The sequence below is a fragment of the Schistocerca piceifrons genome, chromosome 5, assembly GCF_021461385.2.
Source record: "Schistocerca piceifrons isolate TAMUIC-IGC-003096 chromosome 5, iqSchPice1.1, whole genome shotgun sequence".
Taxonomy (NCBI): domain Eukaryota; kingdom Metazoa; phylum Arthropoda; class Insecta; order Orthoptera; family Acrididae; genus Schistocerca; species Schistocerca piceifrons.
Window position 1 is genome coordinate 77,787,956 of NC_060142.1, and position 18,911 is coordinate 77,806,866.

Below are 18,911 nucleotides of genomic sequence, written 5' to 3' on the forward strand. Positions count from 1 at the left end.
ATCTCGTCACCTTACAACGTTCACAAATGTGCAGGTGTTGTAAACAATTTTTGAGCAGTTTGAAATGTACTTGTTATTCAACATTCTCTTTAAATTTATTTTCAGACTGTCAATCGCAGAAGGATGAAGGAAATACACGTGTTGAACGTGGACAAAATAACTGACTTCGTCATGAAAATAGCTAAGTCAGCAATCTCTGATAAATTGCTGAAGAGGGTAAGTCAGTTGTATGTCTTTATGAAAATGCCCTTTTTTCTGTAAATCATTCAATGTAGTTTACAGTTTTGAGGTATAGGGTAGTAGGTAAAATAACATTTCGCTATAAACAAATTCTTAGGTACTCTGATCCCTCTAAATCTGAGATAATGCCTAAACATTATGATCATCATACTGACGGAATATATTTATCTCATTTCGTATAGCTTAATCGTCAGCCTTTTTAGAATGATCTCAGTTGGCCTATCGTTATAATATGAGGCAACGAATGACGTTTCTTCAAGGTTCGGCTTACATATAGATTTCAAACCATTTTCCAGGGATGTCTGGTCTGTGTTATTGCGGAGACGTACTTAGCATTTCCCGAATCACCGTATTATTTCTTCTGTCAATATATGACTGGATGTGAGTGACCGAGATTTAAATTTCGTTGTTTCCCTGATTTGATTAAGGTAAATGCCCTGATGCTTGAAATGGATACGGTAGATTTCCTTACCCAGCCTTGTCCCATTAGAGTTTACACGGAAGTTCGCCTGGCATGTACGCAGAATAAAATGTAACTTCGACAGACAAAAGATTACCCGTTAATTCCAGCCTCCAAACATGTGACAAAGCTGATGAAAAGCAAGATATCATAATCACTCGCTTCATAAATTTCGATGTCTACTACGCTCACCAAATGAAGCGTAAGTGATGGACTACCAGCCTGAGCGTTTCCAGTCATGGATATTCGTGCTTTTCGTCCTTGACAAATCTCACGCACTTTTTCCTTTTGTTATTTTTCTCACACATATGGAACTACAGGTTTTTCCTGTTAGGTGCATTGCGCTGCCACATACTGCCAGGTACTCCATATCAGCGACGTCAGTAGTCATTAGACATCGTGAGAGAGCAGTATAGGGCGCTCCGCGCAACTCACAGACTTCGAACGTCGTCAGGTGATTGGGTGTCACTTGTGTCATACGTCCGTACGTGAGATTTCCACACTCCTAAACATCCCTAGGTCCACTGTATCCGATGTGATGGTGAAGTGGAAACGTGAAGGGACAAAAGCGTACAGGCCAACCTCGTCTGTTGACTGACAGAGAACGCCGACAGTTGAAGAGGGTCGTAATGTGTAATAGGCAGACATCTATCCAGACCATCACACAGGAATTACAAACTGCGTCAGGATCCACTGTAAGTGCTATGACCGTTAGGCGGGAGGTGAGAAAACTTGGATTTCATGGTCGAGCGGCTGCTCATAAGCCACACATCACGCCAGTAAATGCGAAACGACGCCTCGCTTGCTGTAAGGAGCGTAAACATTGGCCTATTGAACAGTGGAAAAACGCTGTGTAGAGTGACGAATCACGGTACACAATGTGGCGATGCGATGGCAGGGTGTGGGTATGGCGAATGCCCAGTGAACTTCATCTGGCAGAATGTGTAGTGCCAACAGTAATATTCGGAGGCTGTGGTGTTATGGTGTAGTAGTGTTTCTGATGGAGGGGGCTTGCACCGCTTGTTGTTTTGCGTGGGACTATCACAGCACAGATATACATTGGTGTTTTAAGCACATTCTTGCTTCCCACTTCGGGGATGGCGACTGCATCTTTCAACACGATCGAACAGCTGTTCATAACGCATGACCTGTGGCGGAGTGGTTGCACCATCCCTGTAATGGACTGACACGCACAGAGTCCTGACCTGAATCCCACAGAAAACCTTTAGAAGGTTTTGGAACGCCGACTTCGTGCTAGGCCTCACCGACCGGCATCGATATCTATTCTCAGTGCACCACTCCGTGAAGAATGGGCTGCCATTCCCGAAGAGACCTTCCAGCACCTGATTGACGTATGCCTGCGAGAGTGGAAGCTGTCATCAAGGCTAAGGGTGGGCCAACACCATATTACATTCCAGCATTATCGATGGAGGGCGCCACGAACTTGTAAGTAATTTTCAGCCAGGTGTCCAGATACTTTTGATCATATAGTGTACATGTAAGCAACCGCCATGTTTCTTTCTATCATTTTCCTTACTAAACGTATTTTACACTCATTCGAGTGTTTTGTAATCTTCTTAGACATAGCTTGCAGACGTTACTCGATGGACGGGCCATACATAGTTTTGCAAGATTGAGTAGGCAAGACAGCACACCACTGCGGGAAATTTCTTAGTCACATACGTGATTAAATAACAGTCAGCATTATTGTAAGTGTCGAAGGATATGAAAGGGAAGCAGTACTAGAGGAGGGAGTGAGGCAGGGCTGTACCCTATCCCCATTATTACTGTACACAGAGCAAGGTCTGAAGGAAAGCACTGAATATTTCGGAAAGGGCAATAAACATCAGGGAGAAGAATCCAACCTTCGTGACTTACCGTTGACACAGTAATTCCTTCATATGAGGCAAAGGAGTAGGGGGAGCAGTTGAACGGAATGGATAGTGTCTTGAAAAGAGGTTAAAAAATGAATTAAACGAAAACAACACAAAAGTAGTCGAATTAAATCAAACGATAGTCAGGGAATTAGATTTGTAAAAGAGGCTGAAAGGGACAAGTAAGTTATGCTAGTTGTGCAGCATAATAACTGACGATGGAAGAAGTAGAGAGGATTTAATATGCGGATTGGTAATAGCAAGAAAATCACTTCTAACATCGAATTAAAATTTAAGTGCAAGGAAGTCTCTTCTGAAGGAGTTCGTCTGGAGTGTAGCCTTGTGCAGAACAGAAACGTTCAGACATAAAGAGAACAGAGGCTTTTGAAATGAAATGAAATGTCGTGTGACGAGGGCCTCCCGTCGGGTAGACCGCTCGCCTGGTGCAAGTCTTTCGAGTTGACGCCACTTCGGCGACTTGCGCGTCGATGAGGATGAAATGATGATGATTAGGACAACACAACACCCAGTCCCTGAGCAGATAAAATTCTCCGACCCAGCCGGGAATCGAACCCGGGCCCTTAGGATTGACAGTCTGTCGCGCTGACCACTTTTTTTTTCTTTTTTTTTTATTTTTTTTTTATTTGCATGTGTTTTTGTAATATTCACTAATAGCATGAAATTATGGGAACACATATGCGAAAGAGAAAAGAAATATAAATTCTAGGTAAAGAAAAAGAAAGGAAAAAGGAAAAGCAAAAAGAAATAAAATCCGCGCAATCTGCGACGCGCTCTCCCAACCGCGGAGGTCAGAAGTAGAATAGATCGTAGGCGGTTGAAACTCAGACACCGCCGGGGGAGGAGGGGTGGGTGCCCTCTGTGCCAGGCACCCCCCAACTCAGTGGAAGTCTAACAAAGACCGCTCGAAGATAGTTAACAAATAATGTTCGGTAACGTGTCGTGTTTTCGAGAGCTGCATGGGCTGTTCGTAAATAGGTCCAGAAGTCGAGGCGGGATTTAGGTCCCTCATTAAAGAGATAAGCGACCGCCCACCCTTTGACCCACGTAATAGCATGACATTTGGCGGCGGGAAAATGTCGGTCCTCTCCGGGTATAGAAACATTCGAGGCTCGACTGTGTCTGGTGGCACCCGGAGATAGCAGGCAATGATTTGCTGCACGAAGCGCCATACGTCTTGCGATGAGGCGCATGTCAGACGGTGTTCATCAGTGTCCAGTTGCTGGCAAAGGAGACAAAGAGGGGATTCTGACAAGCCAATGTTGTGCAGGCGCTGCTTCGTGGCAAATTTCCTGTTGACTATGTGATACCACAGTGCCCGGACGTTCGTAGGGAGAAAGGGCTGGTGGACGATAGTCCACACTATGGGCCACTGGATGGAGGGGTGTTTGGTCTCCATCACATTCCGGGGAACACAGCGCACCAACAGGCTGTAAAAATCCTTAGTCCTAGGTGGGCGTGTATCTGGGAGACTGGTATGTATGTAACTGTAGTCGACGAAAAAGGTCGAAATATGGGACAAATGCGGCACGATATGGCCGAACCACTCAGCTGCCGGGGCGGACGCTTTTGAAATGTGCTGCTACAAAAGAGTATTCAACATTAGGTGGGTACATCGAATAACTAGGGAGGAAGTACTGAATCTAACTGGCAAGAAAATAGATCTGTGGCACAATTTGACTGACAGAAGTGATCGATTGATAGGACGTAACGTGAGGCATCGAAGAATCGACAGTTTGGTAACACAGGAAAGCGTGTTGGGAGAAGGGGGCGGGGAAAAATTTTAGAGGAAGACTTAAGGCTTGACTGTAGTACCAGACAGAAGCAGATGTAAGTTGCAAAACTTATGCAAAGACGAAAACGCTTCCACAGAATTGACTATCGTGGAAAACTGCATCAAAGCAATCCCAAACAGCAGATAGATGTACCTTCTGCTCATAGACGCATTCTGATAAATATGCTGGTTTTAATTTCTGGCCATATTAAAAATGAAAGTGACTACAGCGACGAAGAAAATATATAACGCCAGGAATGAGTAGTGCGACACAAACGGAAGTTGGTAGAAGGGTTGCTAAACCTGTAAGATTACATCCATTCAAATTTCGCGCCAGCAGCGCTGCTATGAGGATGCGCATCAGGTTAGCTTTGAATACACGCTGTAATGGCGGTGAGCTGATGTTAGTCAAGAATGCCTTTAAGGCGACAAAGACGCCATTATCAACACATCACTGACTTGAACGATGTCGTGTATTAGGGCTACGAGAAGCTGGATGTTCCTTCTGCGATGCTGTAGGAAGTCTTGGCAGGAATGTAGCCACTGTACATGATTGTTAGCAGCGGTGTTCACGACAATGTACGGTCGTAAGAAGACCGGACTCCGGCAGTCACGTGGCACTACCGAGAGGGAAGACCATCGTGTCCGGCTGTGGCTCTCGGGCATCGTGATGCATCTAGGGTAGCAATCTGAGCAGCAGTTGGCACCACAATCACACAGCGAACTGTTACAAAATCACTGTTACATGAAGGAAAGCTGCGAGCCAGACGCTCTATAGCGTGCATTCCACTGACCACAAATCACCACCACTTGCGACTTCAGAGGTGTCAAGCGAGAGCTCATTGGAGGGCAGTGTGGAGGTCCGTTGCGTTTTATGATGAAAGCTGGTTCTGGTTCGTGTGTTGCTTAGGAGTAGGCTACTTGAGGTCCTGGCAACCATTTTGTCTGCGTGCTACACACACTGGATTTATGGTCTAGAATGTGATTTCGTGTGAGAACAGGAGCACTCTCGTGATGATCCCACGCACCTGACTGCAAATTTGATACGTCAATCTGATGATTCGACTTGTTGTGCTGCCATTCACGAACAGCATTCCTGAGAGTGTTTTTCTGACAGGATAGCGCTCGTCCAGATACCGCTGTTGTGATCTAACATACTCTGCAGAGTATCGACATTTGCCTTGGCCAGCTCTATCACCATATCTGTCTCTAATCGAGCACACATGGACGTCATCGGTCAACAACTCCAGCCTCATCCACCAACAGCATTAACCATCCCTATACTGATCGACGATGTGCAATAAGATGGAATTCCAACCCAGAAACGGACATCCGGCACCTGTACAACACAATGCATGCACATTTGCGTGCTTGCATTCAACATTTTGGCGGTTACATCGGTTATTAATGTACCAGCATTTCACATTTCCAATGTTTTATCTCGCGCCTACCTTAACTTGCGATCTTGACATGTTAATCGTTTAAATATGTTACCTAGATAAATGTGTTCCAGAAATTTCATTACTGTCCATTAATTATTTCTTAGTCTTGTGATTTTTTTTTCCCATTACTATATTTAGTCTTCGTTATGCTGCAGTGTTCGGAAAAGTTAGTCAATTGGTCTACCCACGAAATACAGGGTGTCTCATGAGAAACAGCACATCTTTAACAACTAATTAAGATATTCACACCATGTCTGGCTTATGTGTCACACTATTTCGCGAAGTTTTTATACCATTCAATCAATTTCAATATGTTCGCCTTTGGTGGTGCGCACAACATCCAGTCTGTAATCAAGCTATGTTCACACTGGGCACAACATATCCAAGTCAACTGTGCCAATGCTCAGCAACGATTCGGTTCTTTAAATCACTAATGTCATTGACAGGCATTCGGTAAACTCTGTCCTTCACATATCCCTATAGAAAGAAGTCCATCCACGTAATGTCAGACGATCTAAGAGGCCAGGGAATTGAACTACCGCTGCCAACCCAGCTGTCTGTAAAAGCCTGGTCTAGAACATCTCACACAGTCTCAGCCCATTGTAAGGGTGCACTGTGTCTTGGCCAGTTGTGAAAACGCAGACGGTAATTATGAGAACTGACTATTTTTACTGAAAAAAAAGAAATCGCCGGACAATGCGATCAGCTATCAAACAACACCGCAGATTTACTTCCGGGTTATTACGAACGTCGTGCCCCAAATGCGGACATTGTGTTTGTTTGCCTTACCACACATGTGGAATGTTGCTTCCTCAGAAAACCCTAGGATTAGAAAATTCCCATCCTCCCCTAAACTGCATAATCTGCAGCTCTTACGACGCCCTCCCAACAGATGTCTGCCGTGAACGTTGAAAAGCCATCGGTATCCGTTCTGTGTCTGCTTCCTTGTTCCAGGTAGTCCAGTACAATGCTACACACAACGTTCCCCGTCTGCTTAAAACTCCTGTACCATCGGCGTATCGATGTCCGCGAGAATGGGTGCTTACTATACCGTGTTTGCAAGTTGCTTTGAACCTGCGTGTTCGATTTGCTCTGAATAAACAATTCCACGAACTGAGCCAAACAAAACCTTGGGAGTTTTTGCGTCACACAAGTCAAACATATTGTGAATATCTTTAATCTTTGGCCGGCCGAAGTGGCCGTGCGGTTAAAGGCGCTGCAGTCTGGAACCGCAAGACCGCTACGGTCGCAGGTTCGAATCCTGCCTTGGGCATGGATGTTTGTGATGTCCTTAGGTTAGTTAGGTTTAACTAGTTCTAAGTTCTAGGCGACTAATGACCTCAGCAGTTGAGTCCCATAGTGCTCAGAGCCATTTGAACTTTAATCTTTAATCTGCTATAACACACTGAAGTCGTAGCGTATCTTCTGAGACATCTTGCATTTGCGAATGCCTTAAAAGTTGAAAGAACTACACTGTTACACAGTGCCTTCTCCACTAAAATTGATACTTTTTTTTGTTGAAAATGGAAATTTAACCTCCATATCCACCAAGAGATCCTTCCATATAGATATGTGGAGATATTTAAGCTGATCTCTAACCTCAAGGAATGATATCCTGCTGGTGTGGAAAAGAGAATATCTAACGATATACACTACTGACCATCAAAATTGCTACACCACGAAGATGACGTGCTACAGACGCAAAATTTAACCGACAGGAAGAAGATGCTGTGATATGCAAATGATCAGCTTTTCAGAGCATTCACACAAGGTTGGCGCCGGTGGCGACACCTACAACGTGCTGACTTGAGGAAAGTTTCCAACCAATTTCTGATACACAAACAGCAGTTGATCGGCGTTGCCTGGTGAAACGTTCTTGTGATGCCTCATGTAAGGAGGAGAAATGCATACCATCACGTTGCCGACTTCGGTAAAGGTCGGATTGTAGCGTGTCGCGATTGCGGTTTATCTTATCGCTAGATTGCTAAGCAGAATATGGAATCAGTGGGTTCAGGAGGGTAATACCGAACGCCGTGCTGGATCCCAACGGCCTCGTATCACTAGCAGTCGAGATGACAGGCATCTTTTCCGCATGGCTGTAACTGATCGTGCAGTCACGTCTCGACTCCTGAGTCAACAGATGGGGACATTTGCAGGGCAACAACCATCTGCACGAACAGTTCGACGATTTTTTTAGCAGCGTGGACTATCAGCTCGGAGACCATGGCTGCAGTTACCCTTGACGCTGCATCACAGACAGGAGCGCCTGCAATGGTGTACTCAACGACGAACCTGGGTGCACGAATGGCAAAACGTCATTTTTTCGGATGAATTCAGGTTCTGTTTACAGCATCATGATGACCGCATCCGTGTTTGGCGACATGGCGGTGAACGCACATTGGAAGCGAGTATTCGTGGTAGCCATACTGGCGTATCACCCTGCGTGATGGTATGGTGTGCCATTGGTTACACGTCTCGGTCACCTCTTGTTCGCATTGACGGCACTTTGAACAGTGGACGTTACATTTCAGATGTGTTATGACCCGTGGCTCTACCCTTCATTCGATCCCTGTGAAACCCTACATTTCAGCAGGATAATGCACGACCGCATGCTGCAGGTCCTGTACGGGCCTTTCTGGATACAGAAAATGTTCGACTGCTGCCCTGGCCAGCACATTCTCCAGATCTCTCACCAATTAAAAACGTCTGGTCAATGGTGGCCGAGCAACTGGCTCGTCACAATATGCCGGTCACTACTCTTGATGAACTGTGGTATCGTATTGAAGCTGCATGGGCAGCTGTACCTGTTCACGCCATCCAAGCTCTGTTTGACTCAATGTCCAGGCGTATCAAGGCCGTTATTACGGCCAGAGGTGGTTGTTCTGGGTACTAATTTCTCCGGATCTATGCACCCAAATTGCGTGAAAATGTAATCACATGTCAATTCTAGTATAACATATTTGTCCATAGAATGTCCGTTTATCATCTGCATTTCTTCTTGCTGTACCAATTTTAATGACCAGTAGTGTAGCTGAGCACATATGAGCTGAAACTGGTAAGATAACTGTTAGATGAAAATGAGATGATATGGAATGCCTCTAAACATCGTCAGCTTTCAATCCATTTAATGGTACGCGTTTCCCGATTTCAGATCCGTCTCCATCTGCCAGGATCGAACACGCTGTTTGACCACGTGCAACGGGAAGACGTTCCGGATGAGTTGGGAGGAACCGCCGGCCCTATTGATACGTTTGCCTGTAAGTATGTAGGAACACATGACGTCCACATCGTCAGAAATGTCCTGCTCTCCTTATGGATGCCAGGGCTCTAAATACAGTCGTATATGTAGCTGTTATCAAGTTACCAAGAAAAGTAATGTACTACTAAACACCAGGAAAATTTACGCAAGGTATACGGGATAAGCAAAATAATATGAATACCTGTACTTACTTGGGAATGGCTTATTCAAAAAAAATTCAAATGTGTGTGAAATCTTATGGGACTTAACTGCTAAAGGTCATCAGTCCCTAAGCTTACACACCACTTAGCCTAAATTATCCTGAGGACAGACCCATGCCCGAGGGAGGACTCGAACCTCCGCCGGGACCAGCCGCACAGTCCATGACTGCAGCGCCAGAGACCGCTCGGCTAATCCCGCGCGGCAGAATGGTTTATTAATAAGGGCTTGGACACTCGTTTTTCCGTTATACAGCTGCTGTTCTTCTTGGAATACTGGCGTATATGTTATACCACTCTTCGATCAGACCTCTTCTAACACCTGTAGTGAGGAAGGTGGAAATGTGCTCCGGAGTTTGAGCTCCAATACCGCCCTCAAGGGTTCGATAGTGTTCAAGTCCGGGGACGTCATTTCTGCACCGATTGTACAAAAGCGATCTCAAAATCGCGTGATCTTAAGTATAAATAGCGGCTCAGCAGAAAACCTAAACAATGGAAAATATATACTTAAATATCAGTGGGGCTGAAGACAAATTGTGCCTATTTGCAAAATAGAGCACATTGAAAACCATATGCGGATTTGAATAAGTCACGTCGCTTGGATTCACCGTACCATCAGATTACCATGACTAGGAACGGCCTTGCCAGCATGGGAGACTGCGGTCTTCCAAGAGTTACTCTTAAATTTTCGATGCACAGTGAAAAATGTTTCATCGATACTGAGTTGATCGCATAAGAATGGCTGCATATGCGGGCCTGCGTACTATATATGTCCATGAAACACAGTTAAAATTACATTGAGTGTCATTGTATCAAGTGACTATTTGAAGTTGCAGGTAGTTGAAGCTAAATTAGATACAGTTATGACACTAACTGAAATGAGTCACAGTTTAATGATGTTGAATTCTAAAGGACTGTCATTGTTTCTCTAAATCATTAAAGACATGATCACTTTCAGTAAGCCATAACCAATTTTCTGCATCATAACTTAAATGAGTCACAGTTTAATGATGTTGAATTCTAAAGGACTGTCATTGTTTCTCTAAATCATTAAAGAGATGATCACTTTCAGTAAGCCATAACCAATTTTCTGCATCATCACTGTAAATTCGGGGTGGTTCGCCGCTTCACTATTGACCTTGATATCTACGGAACGCTATACTCCAACCTTACTTCAGTAACGTGGCATGAATCTTGTGTATTGAGTGTGTATTGAACCGGGGCTAGAAACGACGGAGAAGGTTCGTCCCCCCGTAGCCCTCAGTGGTTCACAACCCCACAACAGCCCACGGCAGTCCACTCACCCCACCGCCGCCCCACACCGAACCCAGGGTTATTGTGCGGTTCAGGCCTCAATGGACCCCACCAGAAACGTCTCATACCAGACGAGTGTAGCCCCAAATGTTTGCGCGGTAGAGAAATTATGGCGTATGTGGAGACTGTGCAGCAATCGCCGACATAGTGTATTGAGGCGCAGTAAGAGGAACCAGCACGCATTCGCCGAGGCAGATGGAAAGCCACCTTAAAAACCATCCACAGGCTGGCCGGCACACTGGACCTGGACACTAATTTGCCAGGAGGATTCGTGCCGGGGACCGGCACGCCTTCCCGCTCGGGAAGCAGCGCGGTAGACCGCACGGTTAGCTGGGCGGGCAACAAAATATGGCTCAATGGATATAAAAATCAGGTTTCAGTGGTATGCAACGCAGTGCAAAGAAAGCTTCGCATCAAAGAAAAACTGCTTCTTTTAGAGATGTATTTTTTTAGATTAACATAATATGAAAAAATAAATATGTGTTTTCTAAAAAGCGTTTGGGGGCTTTAGAATGATTTTGACCACTTAGAATGAATTCATCTAACCCGAAATACACGTTATTGAAAAGGTAATTAAAGTTGGTGTAACTGAGGCCATATTTGGGTGGAACAAACTAAGGTACAGAAGAAACTAGTCTTGCAAAATCTCACTGTAATTGGCGTTTCGCTGTTTGGTCCCCTCCTCTGAATCAATCAACTAATCAATTAGTTGGCATTGCAAGAAGACATCTTCAGGTTCTTAGGTACAAAGGATTCGACTCCAGAGGTGGTTCTCATTATTAAAGAAAACATGTATTAGAGGTGAACTGATGATGGTTAGAACTGAGAATAAGCAATACTGGTCGAAACAATATGGAGTTGCAGACATAAAAGTTCATGCCAAAATAAATAAACAACCCCAAAATACAACGAAAAGGAAAAAAGGGCAATTAAAATCCGCCATTTTCTGGCCTGCAATGACCCCAAATGAATATATATTTTATTGAGCTTCATCTTTCGATACTCGGGGATTTTCATCAACTTCCGAACCCTACCCTTAAGACTACAATGAAATCATGCAGAATAAACTGCTACACAGCATAGCACAGTGGAGACGGGCAGGCAAGCAAGAGTCCTTCAGTCTTCTTGGGTCGCGCACAGCTTATACGGGGGGACAGTTATTGAACTATATAAAATAGAATCGTAATAACTTCTGAAATGTTTGTGCTAGGACGTTCAAACTGCATGGTTGGCCACGGGGCATGATAGAAATTATTACAGTTAGGTTTAGCGACGAAGCCCATTTTCATTCGGATCGGTTCGTCAATGAGCAACATTGGCGCATTTGGAGGACTGAGATTCCGCATTTCGCGATCGAGAAGTCTCTTCGCTCTCAACGGATGACTGCATGGTGTGCAGTGTCCAGCCGCGGAATAATTGGTGCGATATTCCTTGTTGGCACGGTGGCTACCGAATGATATGTGAAGGTTTTGGAAGATGATTTCATCCCCATTATCCAAAGTGACCCTGATTTCGACAAGACGTTGTTCATGTAAGACGGAGCTCGACCCCATGGTAGGAGGAGAGTGATGCCCGGGAAGAGCACTTGGGGACCGCATTCTGGCTCTGGGGTACCTAGAAGTCACTGGCACTGGCCTCGATTGGTCGCCATATTCTCCAGTTCTAAACACGTGCGGCTCCTTTTTGTGGGTTTGTATTAAAGACAAGATGTACAGCAATAACCCCAAAACCATTGCTGAGCTGAAAACAGCCATTCAGGAGGTCATCGACAGCATCGATGTTCGGACACTTCAGGGGGTCATGCAGAATTTCGATATTCCTCTGCGCCACATCATCGCAAATGACTGCAGGCATGTCGAATATGTCATAACCTAAATCTGAGTATCTGTAGTGACTTTTAAATGTTGAATAAAGTGTGTGCACGCCGTAGTTTGCAACTAATTTACGTTTTTTTCGTATAGTTCAATAATTATCACCCCGTATGTGAGTTAAGCGGCCTGTCCGTTCTGCTAGTAATGGGCGTCCGCTCGCCTGCCTGGCTAACATTAGATTAGATTAGATTTACTTTCATTCCAATTGATCCGTAGTGAGGAGGTCCTCCTGGATGTGGAACATGTCAGAAAAACAACAATACATGACAAATATTTACAACTAAAACAAATAAGCTAATGTACCATTCCACAGGTCCCAAGTGGAATGATCGTCATTTTTAATGAACACTAAGAGTCATTTTACAAATACTAATGCACTGAATTTAAAATAAAAAACGTTTTTTATTTATTTATAAGGTAATAAACATGTAATACAACTACTGTAATACTTATTTACAATGAACACATTACTGCACTGAAATGGTGCAGAAGTTAGATTATACTTACACACACACACACACACACACACACACACACACACACACACACACACACACACAAATTTTCAGTGAACACATTACTGCACTGAAATTGTGCAGAAGTTATGTTGTACTTATATACAAATCAGTTGGTTTTACTAAGAAATTCATCAATGGAGTAGAAGGAGTTGGCCACCAATAAATCCTTTAGGCTTCTCTTAAACTGAATTTCATTGGTTGTTAAGCTTTTTATGGCTGCTGGCAAGTTATTGAAAATGTGTGTTCCTGAATAATGCACACCTTTTTGTACAAGACTAAGTGACTTTAAATTCTTGTGAAGATTATTCTTATTTCTAGTATTGATTCCATGAATTGAGCTGTTGGTTTGAAAAAGTGATATATTTTTAATGACAAATTTCATTAAGGAATAAATATACTGGGAAGCTGTAGTTAGTATCCCTAGTTCCCTAAACAGGCTTCTGCAGGATGTTCTTGAGTTCACACCACATATAATTCTTACTGCACGTTTTTGTGCCCGGAAAACTTTAGCTTGGCTTGATGAATTACCCCAAAAAATAATCCCATATGACATTATGGAATGAAAGTAAGCATAGTATGCCAGCTTTTTCATTTTTATATCCCCTACGTCTGACAAAATTCGCATTGCAAACAGAGATTTGTTAAGACGCTTCAGCAGTTCTGTGGTGTGCTCCTCCCAATTGAATTTATTATCAAGCTGTAATCCCAAGAATTTAACACTGTCCACTTCTTCTATCTTCTTGTCATCATATGTTAGACATATACTCTTGGGACACCCCTTACAAGTTCTGAACTGCATGTAGTGTGTTTTTTCAAAGTTTAGTGACAAAGAATTGGCTAGGAACCAGTGATTAATGTCCACAAATATTTTATTGGCTGATCTTTCTAAGACTACGCTTGATTTGCTATTTATTGCAATGTTTGTATCATTGGCAAACAAAACAAACTTGGCATCTGGTAATGTTACTGATGAAAGGTCATTGATATACACAAGAAAAAGTAAGGGCCCCAAAATGGAACCTTGTGGGACCCCACATGTAATTAGTTCCCAGTTGGATGATGCCTGATAGACATGTATCAAGCTCTTTCCTAATAACACCCTTTGTTTCCTGCCAGAGATATAAGATTTGAACCATTTTGCAGCATTTCCTGTTACACTATAATATTCTAGTTTACTTAAAAGGATATTGTGATTTACACAGTCAAATGCCTTTGATAGATCACAAAATATACCAGTTGCCTGCAATTTTTTGTCTAATGAATTAAGCACATTTTCACTGTAAGTGAAGATAGCCTTCTCAATATCAGAACCTTTTAGAAATCCAAACTGTGACTTTGACAGTATGTTATTTGAGATAAGATGGTTATAAAGACGACGGTACATTACTTTTTCGAAAATTTTTGAGAATGCTGGTAACAGTGAAATTGGACGGAAATTTGATGCTATTTCTTTATCTCCCTTCTTAAACAGTGGCTTAACTTCAGCATATTTCAGCCATTCAGGAAATATTCCACTGATAAACGACTGGTTACACAGATAGCTTAATATGTTACTTAGCTCAGAATCACATTCTTTAATTAACTTTGTTGATATTTCATCATACCCACTAGATGTTTTTGATTTTAAAGATTTTATGATGGACATTATTTCTGTTGGGGTAGTGAGGGTCAAATTCATATTATGGAAATTACTTGAAATGTCTGGTCTAAGGTAATCCATAGCAGCATCTACCGAACCTGACAACCCCATCTTTTCAGTAACAGTTATAAAATGTTTGTTAAAAAGTTCTGCAACACTATACACATCTGTCACCAATGTATCATTTACTCTTAATGCTATTTGTTCCTCTTCATGTCTGGTCCTACCGGTCTCCTCCTTCACTATATCCCATATTGTCTTTATTTTGTTATCTGATATGACTATCTTTTCCTTGTAATATATTTGCTTTGACGTCCATATTACAGTCTTTAATATTTTGCAGTATTTCTTATAATGTGCTATAGCATCAACATTGGAAATGTTTCGGATTGACAGATACAGTTTTCTTTTTGTTTTACAAGATACCCTTATTCCTCGAGTAATCCATGGCTTCTTTGTAGATTTTCCTCTAACCTTGGTAAGTTTTGGGGGAAAGCAGTGTTCAAATAAGGTAAGCACTTTATTAGCAAAAATGTTATATTTTTCATTCATGCCATGAGCACTGTAAACATCAGTCCAGTGAATGTCTCTGAGGAGTGTCCTAAAATAATCAATTTTTGGCTTACTGATTACCCTCTTGAGCTCAGATTTAACAGATTTTATATCCTGTTCAGTATTAACATTTAACAGAAGGAACTGTATGTCATGGTCTGAGAGGCCATTGGCTATTGGTTTTGTAATATAATTTTGTTCATTGGACTTTTCTATAAAGATATTATCAATGGCTGTTTGTGAGCAAGTGGCTATCCTAGTGGGGAACTTTACTGTGGGAATTAAGTTGAATGATAGTGTTACTAACTCAAATAAGTTCTTATTCGGAGAGTCTTTAAGGAAATCTACATTGAAATCACCAGCAACCACTATTTCTTTGTTTTTGGTTATTAAATGGGCCAGTACAGTTTCAAGGTGGTTTACAAACAGATTAAAGTTACCTGCAGGTGCTCGATATACACTTAATATTATGAAAGATTTTTTGTGAAAATCTAATTCTGTTGCACATGCTTCCATATGCTGTTCTAGGCAAAATTTATGAATGTCTATGTTCTTAAATTTATGACAGTTCCTGATGAATGTGGCAACTCCTCCTTTCTCCATTTCTGATCTACAAAAGTGAGATGCTAACCTAAACCCTGTAAGACTTAAAAGTTCTATACCAGTGGTCACATGATGCGATACTTGGGCTGGTTAAAAGCGGAATGTGTGCACCTCTGGCCGGTGGCTGCTGGTCAGCTGTCCCACTGCCCCTTGCCTTGCTCCGTTGTCACTCTCAGCCTTCCACCCTCTGACAAAGACGGCTTCTGCGACGTCAATTCCATGACTCTGCAGTAATGAGAAGCGTTCTGATCGGCGGCTTTTCGCACTGTTCTTTTATGCATGCCTTCAGTTCTTACAGAAGGTTAGTATAAGGGAATGCAGAATTTTTCGGCGAATTTGGTTAACGAAGTCTTCTCGATTTATCAGCCGAGCCGTGGCGTCTTGTTGTCTCCACGTTTCGAACGAATTTTCTACTTATCATTTTCAGGAAAAGCGTCGAGTTCAGGTCCAACTCGTTCCTATATGGCCTCTGGACTTCAGACTCTCCGCCGAGAGTCAAACAGGTGGGACAATCGTGTGTACTGGGAAGATATGTCGCAACTGGTGGTAAGGCTTCCCCTCACTCCCTCCCCCCCCCCCCAAATCTCACAGTGTGGCCAGGTGGGGGGGAGGGGGGGGGGAGGGGTCTGGAAATCGAGTCCTGGTGCCGCCTGTGTATTTATTTCGCTCGCTGCCGCCGCCTCCGCAGCTTTCACCTCATAGGGTTCCTGACGCATATTTGCTAACGTCACGTACCATGCGGAGTTCATTCGAAAACCGCTGTCCTAGTTGACAAGGTCGGCCTTGCGTACGGAAGGAACGCCAGACAAACGACCGACAACAAAGGCACTAAGCGGGAGCTGAAAACCCGAGAAGGTTTCATCAGAATATTAGTATGTTAGTTCCTTACATAAATAAACTATTATAGTGTTAGCTATTTACATTGAACAACAGTTTAATTGTGTAACGCAAAATTGGAGGTTCTGCATTTTGAACTTGCCTCTTAGTATTTCCACCATTGGTAGTTAAATATTTTTTTCTTGGTTTGAGTGAAGCTTGCCTCTCTACGTCTATGTGTTGTACATGCAAAACACGAATACGTCCATCTCCTACATCTACATCTACATTTATACTCCGCAAGCCACCCAGCGGTGTTCGGCGGTGGGCACTTTACGTGCCACTGCCATTACCTCCCTTTCCTGTTCCAGTCGCATATGGTTCGCGGGAAGAAAGACTGCCGGAAAGCCTCCGTGCGCGCTCGAATCTCTCTAATTTTACATTCGTGATCTCCTCGGCAGGTATAAGTAGGGGGAAGCAATATATTCGATACCTCATCCAGAAACGCACCCTCTCGAAACCTGGACAGCAAGATACACCGCGATGCAGAGCGCCTCTCTTGCAGAGTCTGCCACTTGAGTTTGCTAAACATCTCCGTAAGGCTATCACGCTTACCAAATAACCCTGTGACGAAACGCACGACTCTTCTCTGGATCTTCTCTATTTCCTCTGTCAACCCGACCTGGTACGGATCCCGCACTGATGAGCAAAACTCAAGTATAGGACGAACGAGTGTTTTGTAAGCCACCTCCTTTGTTGATGGACTACATTTTCTAAGGACTCTCTCAATGAATCTCAACCTGGCACCAGCCTTACCAACAATTAATTTTATATCATCATTCCACTTCTAATCGTTCCGTACCCATACTCCCAGATATTTTACAGAAGCAACTGCTACCAGTGTTTGTTCCGCTATCATATAGTAATACAATAAAGGATCCTTCTTTCTATGTACTCGCAATAGGCCTACATTACATTTGTCTATGTTAAGGGTCGGTTGCCACTCCCTGCACCAAGTGCCTATCCGCTGCAGATCTTCCTGCATTTCACTGCAATTTTCTAATGCTGCAACTTCTCTGTATACTACAGCATCATCCGCGTAAAGCCGCATGGCCACGAGTGATGTTACACAATATTAAGTAAAGAAAACCTTTGAAAAATTTGGTATCTGTTGTGGTTGGCAGGAGAGCCAACACCGTGTTACTAGAGGAGGCCGAAAGGCACGCGTTTTAGCTCACGCAGGCTGGCGTGAGGTCTGGAACAGGACAGGGAAATTAGAATTTAGAAAAACGGACGTATCTGGTGGAATACTGAACTTTAATCCATTAATGATGAACGTCGCTCTTGACGGTACATGATTCACAATATCAATAGTAACTGAACATGACGCCTTGCTAGGTCGTAGCAAATGACGTAGCTGAAGGCTATGCTAAACCATCGTCTCGGCAAATAAGAGCGTATTTTGTCAGTGAACCATCGCTAGCAAAGTCGGCTGTACAACTGGGGCGAGTGCTAGGGAGTCTCTCTAGACTAGACCTGCCGTGTGGCGGCGCTCGGTCTGCAATCACTGATAGTGGCGACACGCGGGTCCGGCGTATACTAACGGACCGCGGCCGATTTAAAGGCTACCACCTAGCAAGTGTGGTGTCTGGCGCTGACACCACAGTATCCTTTCATAGCAGAAGCGCTACCCCTTATTCTGTAACCCTTCGGACATTTTGTTCAGGAAATATTCTTTCATTTTGCGATTAATAACGATCAGCTTCTCGACACTGGTGTCTCTGGGCGGTGAATGGTTTACAAACTTCAGATCTCAGTTCTCGTTTTTTTTCTGAAGTCTATATTTCATAGCATGTAGATTTGTTTTGAATAAGACACCGAGCAACTATTTTCTTAAAACTGCATTCGTATGCATTAAATAAACTTTACATTTAAGTCTGAAAATTTGAAGTCCTCTTATACTTTCAGATGAGTTTATCAGGAGAGCGGAGAAGCTGCGAGACTGGTTCCTGGAGCAGGACAAGTACACCTCGGATGAGAGCAAGAGACCGGCAGACAACCAGTATGCTGACAGCATCTTCGGCGTTGCCGGCTCGTTTCGAAAACTTGCTGTAGACTGACGCCACGTGCATTTACTAGTTAGTGACTGCACACTGTGTTACACTAAATGGAGTATCAAACTGTTAGGTTTCCAATTTGAGTATCTGCAATGATAAGACGTCTTCGACCATATACAACACAGTACTTCACGTTTTATATGCGGTGCACTCATGTTATGCGCATTCTCATTAACTGCAAAAGTTATTGTCACGTCGTTTCCTCTTAGATTCCCAC

At 43.4% G+C, this 18,911-nt stretch overlaps 1 long non-coding RNA gene across 1 annotated transcript; it reads left to right on the top strand.

Annotated features, from left to right (window-relative positions):
- Positions 1-105: 105 nt before the first annotated feature.
- Positions 106-18,583, top strand: LOC124798013. Its single transcript, XR_007016911.1, has 3 exons — positions 106-216; positions 8,960-9,065; positions 18,546-18,583. It is a non-coding gene; the product is annotated as an uncharacterized LOC124798013 (long non-coding RNA).
- Positions 18,584-18,911: the final 328 nt, after the last annotated feature.